The sequence below is a fragment of the Pelophylax lessonae genome, assembly GCF_965119305.1.
Source record: "Pelophylax lessonae genome assembly, chromosome: 6".
NCBI classification, from domain to species: domain Eukaryota; kingdom Metazoa; phylum Chordata; class Amphibia; order Anura; family Ranidae; genus Pelophylax; species Pelophylax lessonae.
Genome location: NC_138773.1, coordinates 282,981,128 through 282,996,635, shown reverse-complemented (window position 1 = coordinate 282,996,635; position 15,508 = coordinate 282,981,128).

Genomic DNA, 15,508 nt, shown 5'->3' with positions numbered 1-15,508 from the left:
TTACAAGGACAACGTACCGTCCTTAATTCACTCACTGGAGCGCGATCGCAAGATGCGCGAGTACAAGCGCACGCTGGTAGACGCCATGCTGCTGGCATTCCCATCTGACAGCGGGGCCACAGTGGAAGCACAAGGCAGAGGAGGAGGAGGAGGAGGTCGCCAACGCAACCAGGGCACCGCCAGCACCTCAGAAGGCAGGGTTAGCATGGCCGAAATGTGGAAAAGCTTTGTCAGCACGCCACAACAAACAGCAGCACCAGCAGCTCAGATGGAACGTCTTAGCAGGAGGCAGCATTTTACCAACATGGTGGAGCAGTATGTGTGCACACGCCTACATGTAGTGAATGACGGGTCTGCCCCCTTCAACTTCTGGGTCTCCAAATTGGGCACATGGCCTGAGCTTGCCCTTTACGCCTTGGAGGTGCTGGCGTGCCCTGCAGCCAGTGTATTATCTGAACGGGTATTTAGCACGGCTGGGGGCGTTATAACAGACAAGCGCAGCCGCCTGTCCAGAGACAATGTGGACAAGCTCACGTTCATTAAAATGAACCAGGCATGGATCCCACGGGACTTTTCCGTACCTTATGCAGAATAGCAATGGATACCGACCTTACCCACCCATTGTTCCATTTTTGCTCTTTCTCACTCTTTTGGGGTGTACCCTCATTTAAAATTTGTGAAAAGAAGCAGTGTTGGCTACCTCGTCCTCCTCCTCAGGGCCAGATTAATGTAGGGGCTATTGGAGCTGCAGCTCCAGGCCCCTACCTTTTATATAGGCCCCGGGTTGGCCATATTCACTGTTACCGCTCTTCTGTCACTTGTAAACACAGAAGTCTGGCTTCTATGCTCGCTTCCCCAGGCAGCACCCTCAGAACCTCCCCACACAGCGTGAAGGCCGGACAAGGAGGGACAGTTGGCGATGCATGGATGTGTTTATGGGCTTCAGAGACAGCATCCCATGTTGAATTAGGCATGCATGGCTGCACCCTTCCTCCTCTGGGTGCATGGCAAGGCACGGCCCTAAGGCCCTTCAAAATCCTCAGCACCAAGCCCATGATGCTGTTAATCCGGCCCTGGTCCTCCTCCACCGCCGCTTCCACCTACACCGCCCATAGGTGTGCGCAGCCTATTGCATTAAGGTGTGCACCCCAAAGTTGAAATACACATGCATGTGTTTGCCAGCAGGGAGAGTAATGTATCGGGGCCATGTACCTGTAGGCAAGGAGAAATAGAGCAGAGCAGGTCCCAGGGAGATCTTTCCCATCTCCTCACTGGCAATGCTATGTGCCCTAGGTGATTAGGGTGTGCCCAGGCACACCCAGCACACCCTGTGCGCACGCCTATGTCACCGCCACATCCACCACCACCTTAACCTCCCTCCTACTCCATATGGGCCTCGTCCTTCAGAGATGAAGAAGAACATTGTTTTATTTTTCTGTTTTTTTTTGTTGTTTTAAGTTATTTCCCTATCCACATTTGTTTGCAGAGCACTTGCCATGCTCTTAATTACGTTTTGCTGCCATTTGCAGCACTCTAGCCCTTTCCTTTGGTGTTTTAGAGCCATTTTAGTGCCTTAAAGTTCGGGTCCCCATTGACTTCAATGGGGTTCGGTGTCCGGGAAAAGTTCGGTAAAAGTCCGGGACACGGACCCGGACTTTTTTTTAAAGTTCGGCCGAACCCGTCGAACACGGACATCTAGGTGTTCGCTCAACCCTACTGACTGCAGTTATGATTTAAAATCATTCCAATGAGTGCACTACTAAAGCAGTTTATGCATCATTCATCACAATCACATCATGTGAAACTGATGTACCTGCAAGTGAAAGCTGTGCGGTTTTCCTATCCGTTTTCATGCAGGTAAGGTGTTAATAAACAAACATTAACATGTTCAATACCCAGGTTTGTGTCAATAATCGTCTTTATTTTTCAAAACTAAAATGTACAAAATATCAACCAATATCAGCCGATACCAATACTTACCGTGACCAAAATATCGGTATCGTTATCGGCACTGAAAAAAACATATCGGTCTATCCCTAGACCATACATCCTTTACAAATTCACTTAAAATACTTTTAACTAAAGCACAAACCTTGTGCCAATGAAGAGGGGCTACAGGAGACAGTTTCTAGACTAAAGGTGAGGTATGAGACTTCCTCTGCTGGACCAGAGCTAGATTTCTAAAGTCAATTGGTTAAGGTGACCAGATTTTTAAAATTAAATCTGGGGACATATTTTTTTTCTATTGGGAAATGGCACAGGGCTGCATAATACACAGAGCGCTGGGCACAGGATCGCATCATACACAGAGTGCTGGGCACAGGACTGCATTATACACAGAGCGCTGGGCACAGGACTACATAATACATAGAGCGCTTGGCACAGGAATACATAATACACAGAGCACTGGGCAAAGGACTACCTAATACACAGAGCACTGGGCAAAGGGCTACATAATACACAGAGCGCTGGTAACAGGACTACATAATACACAGAGCACTGAGTACAGGACTACATAATACACAGAGCACTGGGCACAGGACTATATGATAACAGGGCACTGGGCACAGGTCTACATAATACACAGAGCGCTGGGTTCAAAACTACATAATACACAGAACACTGGGCACAGGACTACATTATACACAGAGCGCTGGGCACAGGACTGCATAATATACAGCACACATGCCACTCTGCTACACAGTGTACAGGTGAGGAAGGATGGGGTGTGTGGCAGCACACATGCCACTCTGCTACACAGTGTACAGGTGAGCAAGGAGGGGGTGTGTGGCAGCACACATGCCACTCTGCTACACAGTGTACAGGTGAGGAAGGAGGGGGTGTGTGGCAGCACACATGCCACTCTGCTATACAGTGTACAGGTGAGGAAGGGAGGGGTGTGTGGCAGCACACATGCCACTCTGCTACACAGTGTACAGGTGAGCAAGGAGGGGGGTGTGGCAGCACACATGCCACTCTGCTATACAGTGTACAGGTGAGGAAGGGAGGGGTGTGTGGCAGCACACGTCACTCTGCTACACAGTGTACAGTTGATGAAGGGAGGGGTGTGTGGCAGCACACATGCCACTCTGCTACACAGTGTACAGGTGAGGAAGGGAGGGGTGTGTGGCAGCACACATGCCACTCTGCTACACAGTGTACAGGTGATGAAGGGAGGGGTGTGTGGGAGCACACATGTCACTCTGCTATACAGTGTACAGGTGATGAAGGGAGGGGTGTGTGGCAGCACACATGCCACTCTGCTACACAGTGTACAGGTGAGGAAGGATGGGGTGTGTGGCAGCACACATGCCACTCTGCTACACAGTGTACAGGTGAGCAAGGAGGGGGTGTGTGGCAGCACACATGCCACTCTGCTACACAGTGTACAGGTGAGGAAGGAGGGGGTGTGTGGCAGCACACATGCCACTCTGCTATACAGTGTACAGGTGAGGAAGGGAGGGGTGTGTGGCAGCACACATGCCACTCTGCTACACAGTGTACAGGTGAGCAAGGAGGGGGGGTGTGGCAGCACACATGCCACTCTGCTATACAGTGTACAGGTGAGGAAGGGAGGGGTGTGTGGCAGCACACGTCACTCTGCTACACAGTGTACAGGTGATGAAGGGAAGGGTGTGTGGCAGCACACATGCCACTCTGCTACACAGTGTACAGGTGAGGAAGGGAGGGGTGTGTGGCAGCACACATGCCACTCTGCTACACAGTGTACAGGTGATGAAGGGAGGGGTGTGTGGCAGCACACATGTCACTCTGCTATACAGTGTACAGGTGATGAAGGGAGGGGTGTGTGGCAGCACACATGTCACTCTGCTATACAGTGTACAGGTGATGAAGGGAGGGGTGTGTGGCAGCACACATGCCACTCTGCTACACAGTGTACAGGTGAGGAAGGGAGGGGTGTGTGGCAGCACACATGCCACTCTGCTACACAGTGTACAGAGACAGGCACTCAACCTTTTTCTGTACACCAACATAGAGCTGGTCTTAATTACCTCCCGTTTCATTATTTACCATTTGGAGGGTACTATTTTTTTAATTTGGTGCTCTTGGTGCAGCTAAAGTGGCAGTTCTATGAACTATTTCCGCACATTTTGGTAAAGCTGCTAAAACTAGCAGCAGGGATTTCTGAATCTGGGGTAAGACCTTTTAAAGGGCCATACCTCCAAAAAAAAAAAAAAAGTGGTGCAAAATGCTTTATTGAATTCCCCCCATTAGTTTTGATGAAAATCAGAATTCTTAATCGTTATACTTGTTTGGAGACATTGACAATAAAGCATTGAAGCCAGATGAGACCCTAGGGTTTTCATGTATTTTGCTGATTATAAACCGAAGGTTCAGATGAACTTTAGGCTCAGTTCAAACTGCTGCGATGTGATTTTGATCTGAATTTCAGCGTGATTATGTAGTGCTACTTGGATGCAACTTTGATAATGTTTGTATAATCCATGGGGCCAAAATTGCACTGGAATCGCACCAAAGTAGTACAGGAACCTTTTCCAAAATCTCTCCATGCTGAGTCGCATTGATTTGAAACGACGCCATTGAAAATAATGTGATTTCCCTTGTCAAGCGATTCCGTGCGACTCAATTTGCTTCCACATATTCACTAGTGTGAACCAGGCCACACTAGCAAACCTCCTCCTGAAAACCCTAGGGTCTCATCTGGCTTCAATGCTTCATTGTCAATGTCTCAAAACAAGTATAAAGATTAAGAATTCAGATTTTTATCTGACTTTCAGTTGCTGCATGCTTGGTCTGTGGCCATGACTCGAAAGTTCTGAACCCAAACACAGCCGGGAAACTAGCGTTTCCAAACGGAAACCAGCAAAGGCAGCCTCTGTGTTTTTTCTCATGACAGCTGTACTTTTATTCTTGGAATCCTCCATTTGTGCTGCTGATACCGATGCTTGAGAATACAATCAATGAATAATAATAATTTGAATATAGGCAATGAAAGAGTGATAAATCAATATCATAAGAAACTGTATATTTTTGAGGAAGCGAGACATGGATGGATAAACAGCTCATATTGTGCTGTTTAATTAAATATCATTAACATCATATTTCAAACAAAATATGCTGCTAAACCTTATGTACTGTTAATTAAAAGCTCCACACTTATGTCAAGGCGTACTCATTTAAAAAAATGTGTTTCCTGCATATTATCCCGTTTACTCTACCCAGGGATTTTTAAAATAAAAAAAGAAAAGAAATTATGTATTAAAGAAAGTAAGAAAACGATAAAGAGAACATCATTGCTAATACATTTTATTTTTCCTGTCGGCTCAGCCAAAACCATGTACAAACATATCAGGAAACATACTGTTAATATTTTTCTAGTGCAGGGTACAGAAAGAAAGGAAGAATCTCTACTGGCCACACAGACACTTGTGGTGCTAATCAATTAAAGTTTATGAAATAAAAACATTGAATTACACCATGCCTACTACATTATATTGTCAAAACTATTGGGACGCCTGCCTTTACACACACATGAACTTTAATGGCATCCCAGTCTTAGTCCGTAGGGTTAAATATTTAGTTGGCCCACCCTTTGCAGCTATAACAGCTTCAACTCTTCTGGGAAGGCTGTCCACGAGGTTTAGGAGTGTGTCTATGGCAGTGATGGTGAACCTTGGCACCCCAGATGTTTTAGAACTACATTTCCCATGATGCTCCACTACATTGCAGAGTACAGGAGCATCAAGGGAAATGTAGTCCCATCTGGGGAGCTAAGGTTCGCCACCACTGGTCTATGGGAATGTTTGACCATTTTTCCAGAAGCACATTTGTGAGGTCAGGCACTAATGTTGGACGAGAATACCGGGCTCGCAGTCTCCACTCTAATTCATCCCAAAGGTGTTCTATGGGATAGAGGTCAGGACTCTGTGCAGGCCAATCAAGTTCCTTCACCCCACATCCATGTCTTTATGTACCTTGCTTTGTGCACTGGTGTGCAGTGATGTTGGAACAGGAAGGGGCCATCCCCAAACTTTTCCCACAAAGTTGGGAGCATGAAATTGTCCAAAATGTCTTGGTATGCTGACACCTTAAGAGTTCCCTTCACTGGAACTAAGGAGCCAAGTCCAACCCCTGAAAAACAACCCCACACCATAACCCCCCTTCCACCAAGTGGTTGGCACCAGTGCACAAAGCAAGGTCCATAAAGACATGGATGAGCGAGTTTGGGGTGGAGGAACTTGACTGGCCTGCACAGAGTCCTGACCTCAATCCGATAGAACACCTTTGGGTTGAATTAGAGCGGAGACTGCGAGCCAGGACTTCTCTAACATCAGTGCCTGACCTCACAAATGCGCTTCTGGAAGAATGGTCAAACATTCCCATAGACACACTCCTAAACCTTGTGGACAGCCTTCCCAGAAGAGTTGAAGCTGTTATAGCTGCAAAGGGTGGGCCAACGAAATATTGAACCCTACGGACTAAGACTGGGATGCCGTTAAAGTTCATGTGCTTGTAAAAGCAGGTGTCCCAATACTTTTGACAGTACAGTGTATATGGTAATATGGTGATGGTAAATGGGTCCAAATTACCCAGAATGGCCTTTGTTGAAATACAAGTTAAGGATTGCTTGCCTAAAACTGAATGTATTGGCATGCCATTGTTTCCACCAGTTATAAAAAAACACAAAAACAAATAGTTTATTCCTCTTAACCTCCCTGGCGGGAACCCCGAGCGTGACTCGGGGTGGATTTTTCATACCAGGATCGGTAACCCCGAGTCACGCTCGGGGTGGATGTGCAGAGAGCCCAGCGGTGTTCTCTTACCTTCTCCTGGCGATCCAGCGATGATCTCTATATATATATATATATATATATATATATATATATATATATATATGTGTATATATATGTGTATATATGTATATGCACACACACACATATATATATATATATATATATATATATATATACCTATATACACACACATATATATATATATATATATATATATATATATATATATATATATATAAAATTATATTATTGATTCGATTATAATTCATGCGTTATATATATATATATATATATATATATATATATACACAAATATATATATATAATATATAACGTATGAATTATAATCTAATCAATAATATAATTTTATTATATATATTATATATTATTTAATAAAATTATATTATTGATTCGATTATAATTCATGCGTTTGTGTTTCAAATTTATCACATCTGGCATGTCTACTAGAGTCTTGTTTTGGTCAGGTTTAAGTCAGTACTTACTAAGAATTGTAGGCCTATAATACATAACGCCAAATTTCCATGAAAAGGATTATACCACTTTTGGTACAGAATTCCTGACAGAATCATACCGCCAGGGAGGTTAATAACAGCAGGCTGAGTCATGCAGATAAGTCATTTGTGTTTTTGTCACTACCTCTAGATCCAGAATGCAGTGCATCCTCCTGTAGTCCCTACACAGCAGGACTTGAGTGTGGGAGGAAGAAGGAACCAATCAGTTAATGTGCTGATAAGAAGCATGATGGGACAGGTTCAGGATGACCTGGGCTAAGAGGAAGTAGACTGAAAAATGATGCACATCAACCGAGGACATCTAGTGGCAGAAGAAATTACTATGTGTGAAAATTTCTACATTGAAGGCGAATATTGCAGCAAAACCAGTTTTTGTTATTTTACCTTTTAATTGACTATCTATTTTTACTTTGTTATTTTTGCTGGAGTTCTGCTTAAATGCATTTCAGAGCAAAAATGAGTTACAATTCATAAAAAGCAAAGGTACGAAACTATAAATAGAAAAAAATGGGAGATGTCAATTGAGTTTAAAAGAGGTTGTAAAGGCTGAAGGTTTTTTTTTACCTTCTTGGATATTATGCATGAAGGAAAAAGACCTTCAATGTGCAGCTCCCCCCTAATACTTGCCTAAGCCAATCTCGATCCAGCGATGTGCACAAAACCGAGACTATCCCAGGTCTCTCCCTCCTGATTGGCTGAGCTCCTGCTGCTTTTAATCACAGCCAGTGAACGGAATTGGGGGCAGGGCTGAGCTGTCTTATGGATGCAGAGAGCCATCTCAGGAGCGAACACGCAGGAGTGCCCCCAGAGCAAGCGGCCTGCTATGGGGGGCACCCAGCAATGGGGAGGGGCCAGAGGGATGGTGGGGAACGCAAGAAGAGGAAGATCCGGGCTGCTCTGTGCAAAAACACTGCACAGTGGAGGTAAATATGACATGTTTGCTATTTGTATTTAAATACAAAATTTTCCTTTACAGTCACTTTAACCATTTGCCGACTGCCGCACGACTATATACTGCGGCAGTAAGCCCCCTACAGGCAAAGTGACGTATGGGTACGTCGCTCGCTCACCCATGAGCCTGTAGGGGGCGAGCTCACGCCACCGCTCGTTCCCTGCCTAGCCAGCGCGTGTGACCGGCTCCGATGTCCGCCGGTCCCTCGCGCTCTCACTCAGGAGAGGGAGAAAGACAGACAGCTAATGTAAACACAGCTGTCTGTCATTCTCCATGAAGTAATGACAGAGGCTATGTGATCCTGCTATATAGGATCGTATGTCTCTGTGATTATTTCACTAGCCACGCCCCCTAACAGTTAGAATCACGCCCCTAGGGACACACTTAACCCCTTGATCACCAATAAAGTTAACCCCTTCCCTGCCAGTGTCATTTTTACAGTAACAGTGCATATTTATAGCACGGATTACTGTAGTAATGTCACTGGTACCCCCAAAAGTGTCAAAAATGTCAGTCAGGGGTCCGATCTGTCCGCCGCAATGTCGAAATTCCGCAAAAAAGAAAATTGCAGATTGCCGCCATTACTCGTTTAAAAAAAAAAACAAAAATAAAATGACATAAATCTTTCCCGTAGTTAGTAAACGCAATAACTTTTGTGCAAACCAATCAAACTACGCTTATTGCGATTTTTTTTAACCAAAAATATGTAGCAGAAAACAAATTGGCCTAAAATTTTAAAAAATTTAGATTTTTAAATTTTTTTTGAGAATTTCATATAAAAAATGTGAAAATATTGTTATTTTTCAAAATTGTCGCTCTTTTTTTGTTTATAGCGCAAAACATAAAAATCGTACAGGTGATCAAATACCACCAAAAGAAAGCTCTGTTTGTGGGAAAAGAAGGACGTCGATTTCATTTTGGTACAGCGTCACACGACCGTGCAATTGTCCGTTAAAGTTACGCAATGCCGAATCGCAATGTCGCAGTCCCACTAAAAATAGCAGATCACCACCATTACTAGTAAACAAAATAAATTAAAATAAATTAAAATGACATATAAAATACAAATCTTTCCCCTAGTTTGTAGACGTGATAACTTTTGCGCAAACCTATCAAAATGCGCTTATTGGGATTTTTTTTTTACCAAAAATATGTAGCAGAATACAAATTGGCCTAAAAGGATGAAAAAATTAGATTTTTAATTCTTTATTAATTTATTTTTTTGGGGGAATGTTATATAGCAGAAAGTGAAAATATTGTTTTTTTTTTTTTTCAGAATTATCCCTCTTTTTTTGTTTATAGCGCAATAAATAAAAATCGCACAGGTGATAAAATACCACCAAAAGAAAGCTCTATTTATGGGGGGAAAAAAAGTCATGAATTTTATTAGGGTACAGCGTCGCACATCTGCGTAATTGTCAGTAAAAGTAGAGCAGTGCCGAATTGCAAAAAATGGCCTAGTCATTAAGGGGGCAAATCCTTCCAGTCCAGAAGTGGGTAACAAAAAAACAGCATATATATATATATATATATATATATTTTTTTTTTTTCAAATAAACACTTTAAATAAACCAAGGCACAACAAATATCTTATCTTTTATCATTAAATTTCACAGGCGGTAAGGTGAGCTTTTTAAATTTTGTAAAGATCTTTACCACTTAAATGTGCAGCACTGACTTTTCTCTGTATCATGACCCGAGCGCTAGTTCAAATACAGCGACATTAATTTTAATTTGTCACATTGTGGCATATAAATTGACTAAATGCTAATAGCATTCTTCAGGAGTAATCCGTTCTAGACGATGAGCTTAAAAATTGCAGAAATGTTGTTTACTGTTCATTTATAACTGGAGATAAAAGGCTTTGATGAATCAGATAGAGATAGGTTAATTTTCTTTCTCATCTGTATTTAAAGCAAGCCGCTGCTTTTTGCAATCATTCGCACTTAATATTTGTCCTGACAAAACATCTTTATGTCACAGCAGATTACGCAAAAATAATATAGTGCCAGAGTTGATCAAATTAATCACTGTCAGTATTTATTTTTTGTTATTAAATGTATTTTACAGGTTAATATGTATACTGGGTCAGATAATCATGGTGTGTATTTTTCGGTCACACTGGGCTTGTCACAGGCCTGGCAACTAGTGACAGTGGCTGCTGCCATCTAGTGTCCAAAGAGTAGTAGAACATGTTTCAAAAATACCTACATTTTTGGACATTTTCCAGCTTTAATTTGTACGGTAACAAAATTTGCAATTCTAGGTATTAAAATGGAAAAAGAAAGTAAAAGATCCTTCGCATATATTAAAAAGTGTATTTTGCGCAGATACACTTATGCTGCTATCAGGCATCGTTTCACATTTACGTGAAAAGGATTCTTTTTTGTGTGTGTTTTTGTTCATGTGAAGGAACAGGATTTTGCATATTCTCACATCCTCTGCTACATCTGACATCTCCAAGCCTTAGCGAATGCCTTATTAGGTTCTAGCGTGGCCCCTGCCAAGAGGAGATAGCAGATGTCCCCAAGCTGCTGCTCTAAATGTCGACGTTGAGATTGAAATTGTGCAAAAAAATGTAGATCTTTTCTATGCTTAACCCCTAATTGCTGTAAAGCTCAGATCCTACATAAAGTACTAGGGTTGTATGAAGTGGGGAGATTTGCTAAAGCCATGTTTTGATATTTGGACTAGTGGCAATATGTACACTTTTAATAACCAATTGTTCAAGGGAATTAAAAAAAAAAAAAAAAAAACATAGCTTTGCCTACAAACAAAAGTTAGTCTTTACTGTTAGGGCTACAAGATTGTGGAATTCTCTACCACAAGAGGTGGTTTCTGCGGGAAGTATGGTGGCTTTCAAAAGACTCTTAGACGTACATCTCAAGGATCAGAACATTCAGGGCTATGTGAGATGATTACGCCCACACATACCTACACAGGTTGAACTGGATGGACTATTGTCTTTATTCAACCTCACCTACTATGTAACTATGTAACTATGTAAGTTTTAGACAAATATAAGTTCAATGGTTTAAAAAACAACAATAAATTTAGTGTTTTGGCCCTTTTCTACTTTAGGCCCATTCTTTAGACTTCCTTGGACTTTGCAGAGACTTTGAGTGAGAATCTTGATTATACTATGAAACAAACAGTTTTTCCTGAAGATGCTAGAATATCCAAAGCCTAGTGTGCAAAAAAAGCAATAATGATCAATAATGTATCACAGTCATAAACTCCAATGATTGTAGCATCTACTACAGGGGCTTAACTACAGGGGTTGCAATTGCAACCGAGCCCCATGCTCCAGGGGGCCTGTGCATCTCCTCTGTACACCTGGATAGGAGGGGCGGCGGGGGCATCATGTAGAGAAATCACTGTTCTCCTTTTCCTCCTGTAGCTGCAGGAGGAAAATGGAGGAGATTGGTTCCTCTGTATGCTGCCCCCGCCACTCCTTCTATCCAGTTCACTTGTGTTCTGCTGTCTCTGGGCCCTTGTGTGCTCCCCTGCCCCCCCCCCCCCCCCACTGTGCTCCCTCCCCTCTCCTGCCGGATGCTGCAAGGGATGTGTCACAATAGAAAACCAGGAAGGGGTCGGTAAATATGTAATTTACCAGCTCCTTTCTTTTCTGAATGGACAGAGTCATAGTCAGTGACATGGTAAAAAAATAAAATAGAATGATAAAAAATAATACAATTAAAATACCAAAAAATAAAAACTACTGACACCAGTGGGTGAACTTCCAGGATCGCAAAGGTCACACTTGCAACTGGGCCCTGGCATTCCACCACCGTGGGGAGGCCCCAAGATGGCAGGAAGGGGACCCACTACAGAACTTGTAAAAGGGTCCTGCAATGAGAGTAAAGAGACCCAGGATCAGTGGGAAGAGCCCCAGGCTTGAAGGGAAGGCCCCCGACCAGGGTCCAGGGGGGCCCTTCATGGTTTCTTGCACCGGGGCCCTGAAGGTTCTAGTTACGCCTGATCAGAATAAACATTTGGAATAAAACCTAATTTTGGACTCTAACCTTGGTGTGGCACTTCAGTTATCATACTCAAACATCATACACTCCAGCGCAACTACCCTACCAAGGGAGCAAAAGATTTTCAACATGCACAATTGTCTTCATTTTACATTACATTCTTCATTACATGATTACCAGAGTGTATGTGTGAAAACATAGTTACATAGTTACATAGTTAGTGAGGTTGAAAAAAGAGATCAGTCCATCCAGTTCAACCCATAATGTGTATGTTTGTGTGTGTGTGTTTGCTGTTAACCATACACTGTATGTTGTGGTCTTTAAGGTGCTCATCTAATAGTTTTTGAAACTATCAATGATCCCTGATAATACCACTACTTGTGGAAGAAAATTCCACATCCTTACCGCTCTGACAGTAAAGAACCCCTTACATAGTTTAAGGTTAAACCGCCTTTCCTCTAGTTTTAGTGAGTGGCCACGTGTCTTATTGTATTCCCTTTCTCTGAAAAATTGTTCTTTATGCTAGGGTCACCAGTACAGTATTTGTACATTGATATCATATCCCCTCTCAAGCGTCTCTTCTCCAGAGAGAATAAGTTCAGTGCTTGTAGTCTTTCCTCATAGCTGATGTCCTCCATTCCCCTAATTATTTTTGTTGCCCTTCTCTGGACTCTTTCCAATTCCAGCACATCCTTCCTGAGGACCGGTGCCCAGAACTGGACGGAATACTCCAGATGTGGCCGGACCAGAGTCTTGTAGAGAGGGAGAATAATCTCTTTATTTCTGGAGTGAATCCCCTTTTTTATACATCCCAGTATTCTGTTGGCTTTGCTTGCAGCGGCTTGGCATTGCATGCCACTGTCAAGCCTGTTGTCCACTAGGACCCCCAGGTCCTTTTCCATCCTAGACTCACCCAGAGGTTCCCCCCCCTAGTGAGTAGCTTGCGTTCGTGTTTCTTACACCCAAGTGCATTACCTTACATTTTTTTAACATTAAACCTCATCTGCCATGTAGTTGCACAGATTAGAACAGTGTTTCTCAACCTTTTGTCAGTCGGGGCAGCCTTTAAATTTATAGACAATTTCAAGGCACCCTTTAAAATTATGGACAGTTTAGAGGCACCCCATTCTAAAATATAAAAAACTATTTATTAGCTTTACAAAATGCAGCAACATCCACACGTAGGACACCAAACATTAGAGGAGATTTATTCTTCCAAAGCAAACACACTTTTGCACACTGGCAATGACTACTATTCCAATGTTTCTCTTCTCCCTCAGTTTCTCTCGGTCAGTCAGCTAATGTCACGCAAGTGCTGAGATTGAGGGGCAGAGGAGGGTCAAACAAGGATGCTGTGGAGGCAACAGACATCCTCCTTATTAACTGATGTCATTGGTTGTTAGGATGCTGGTGTCTAGAAAGTCGTAATGGTGAATAAATTAAACCCATGGCTTTGTGTAACTAAAAGGCAGGCTTCATCCACCTGCTGGCTTGCATACAATCTTTAATACGTTTTTAGTCATTTTACCAAGGCAGCCCTTAAGAAATCTCAAGGCATCGCCGGGTTTCAGGGCTCCCTGGTTGAAAAAGGCGGAATTAGAACACGAGGATTGGACAAATTATATGAATTAATTGTATGTTTTGTGCATTTTTTTTTTAACACAATGGGGTTTATTTTCTAAAACTGGAGAGTGAGAAATATGGTGCAGCTCTGCATAGAAACCAATCAGCTCCCAGGTTTTATTGTCAAAGCTTAAAGCGGTAGTATCCACGTACAGAAAAAAAAAAGAAAAACCTGCAAGACAGTGGCATAATGTGCTAGTATGCATCGCTTACTAGCACATTATGAAATAATTACCTTAAAACGAAGCCCCAACATGGTCGCCCGGACACTGCTAAGGGAGCTATCATGGTATCTCTTCCGGGTTCAGTGGCTCCTGCGCTGTGAGTGGCCAGAGCTGCAATGATGTCACTTCCGCGCCTGCGCACGGGAGTTACTTTCCGGCAGGGGGCCGGCAAGGAGCTCTGAAGGTCTGCTGGACCTTCAGAGTACATGCGCCGCTGGTGTCAGCAGCTGCATGCAGCGTGAATATCTCCTAAACCGTGCAGGTTTAGGAGATATTCATTTTACCTACAGGTAAGCCTATAAAAAGTTAAAAAGCTACTACCACTTTAATTGAACAAGCTGAATTTAGAAGCTGATTGGATACCATGCACAGCTGCACCACATTCTGAGTTCCCCAGTTTTATTAAATCTCTCCCAGGGTCTCTATATGTAGATAGCTGGTTGTTTACTGAAACCCACATGTATAAGTAAGATAAATGAATATAATTCATTATGTAACAGAAATTAATGTTACTGGACTATGCAGGACTCCTTTTTCCTCCACAAGATGGCAACAGCGGGTGTCCTTGCTAGGATTTAAAGTAGCTGTAACCCTAAGAAAAAAAAAATGATCCTGTTTCTTTAAAGCAGGACATACAGCATAGTGTTTGGGCAGTGTCATTTGACCCTCTTTGTGTTTTAAAATACCTGGTTGATCCTGCCTGTTTCTGTTTCCCCCTTAGTGTGCGGACCATGACAGTCATGGCTGCTGACCCATGATACCGTGGTCAGTTTACGTGCCTCCGTCATCCCGCTGCTCTCCCCCTCTCCCTCCCTCCTTGCCTGTCAGCTCAGTCTGTGTGTTTGAGCAAACTCCTCCCTGCCTCTCCCCTCCCCCCGCTATTCTGCTGTGGCTGTAAAATCACTAATCACAAATCCTGGAATCCCCTCTGTTACAGCAAGGAGTGTCTTTTTGGAAAGGTCCAAATAAAGGTGATTTTATCGGATATGCGGCCGACCCGACTTCTTTCCTTTTGACCATTACTGGGATCACTGGTTGGTGATTTAGACTAACACTGGAGCAGCAGTGCAGGTTTGGTCTAAGTCCATCCAACTCTATGTGCCTGGTTACAGCAGTTTTCAGCAAAGAATCTGCCCGCCGGCTCCTCCATCCCCAGAGAGTCACAAATAGCTGTCCTGTTGGCGGCTCTCTCCAACTCCTCCCTTTCGCTTCCCAGTCTTTTCTTTCTGTACCCCTCTTCTGTCCATTCCTACTGCTATCAGGTGCACTTGGGTACACTAGTTTTTGTTGTAGCAGTGGTAGTAAATCTCTGTCCAAACTGCATTTTCTGATGTTCTGTAGTCTAAGTTAAAGCGGTTGTAAAATCACTAATCCCAAATCCTGTAATCCCCTCTGTTACAGCAAGATATACTGTGCAGTG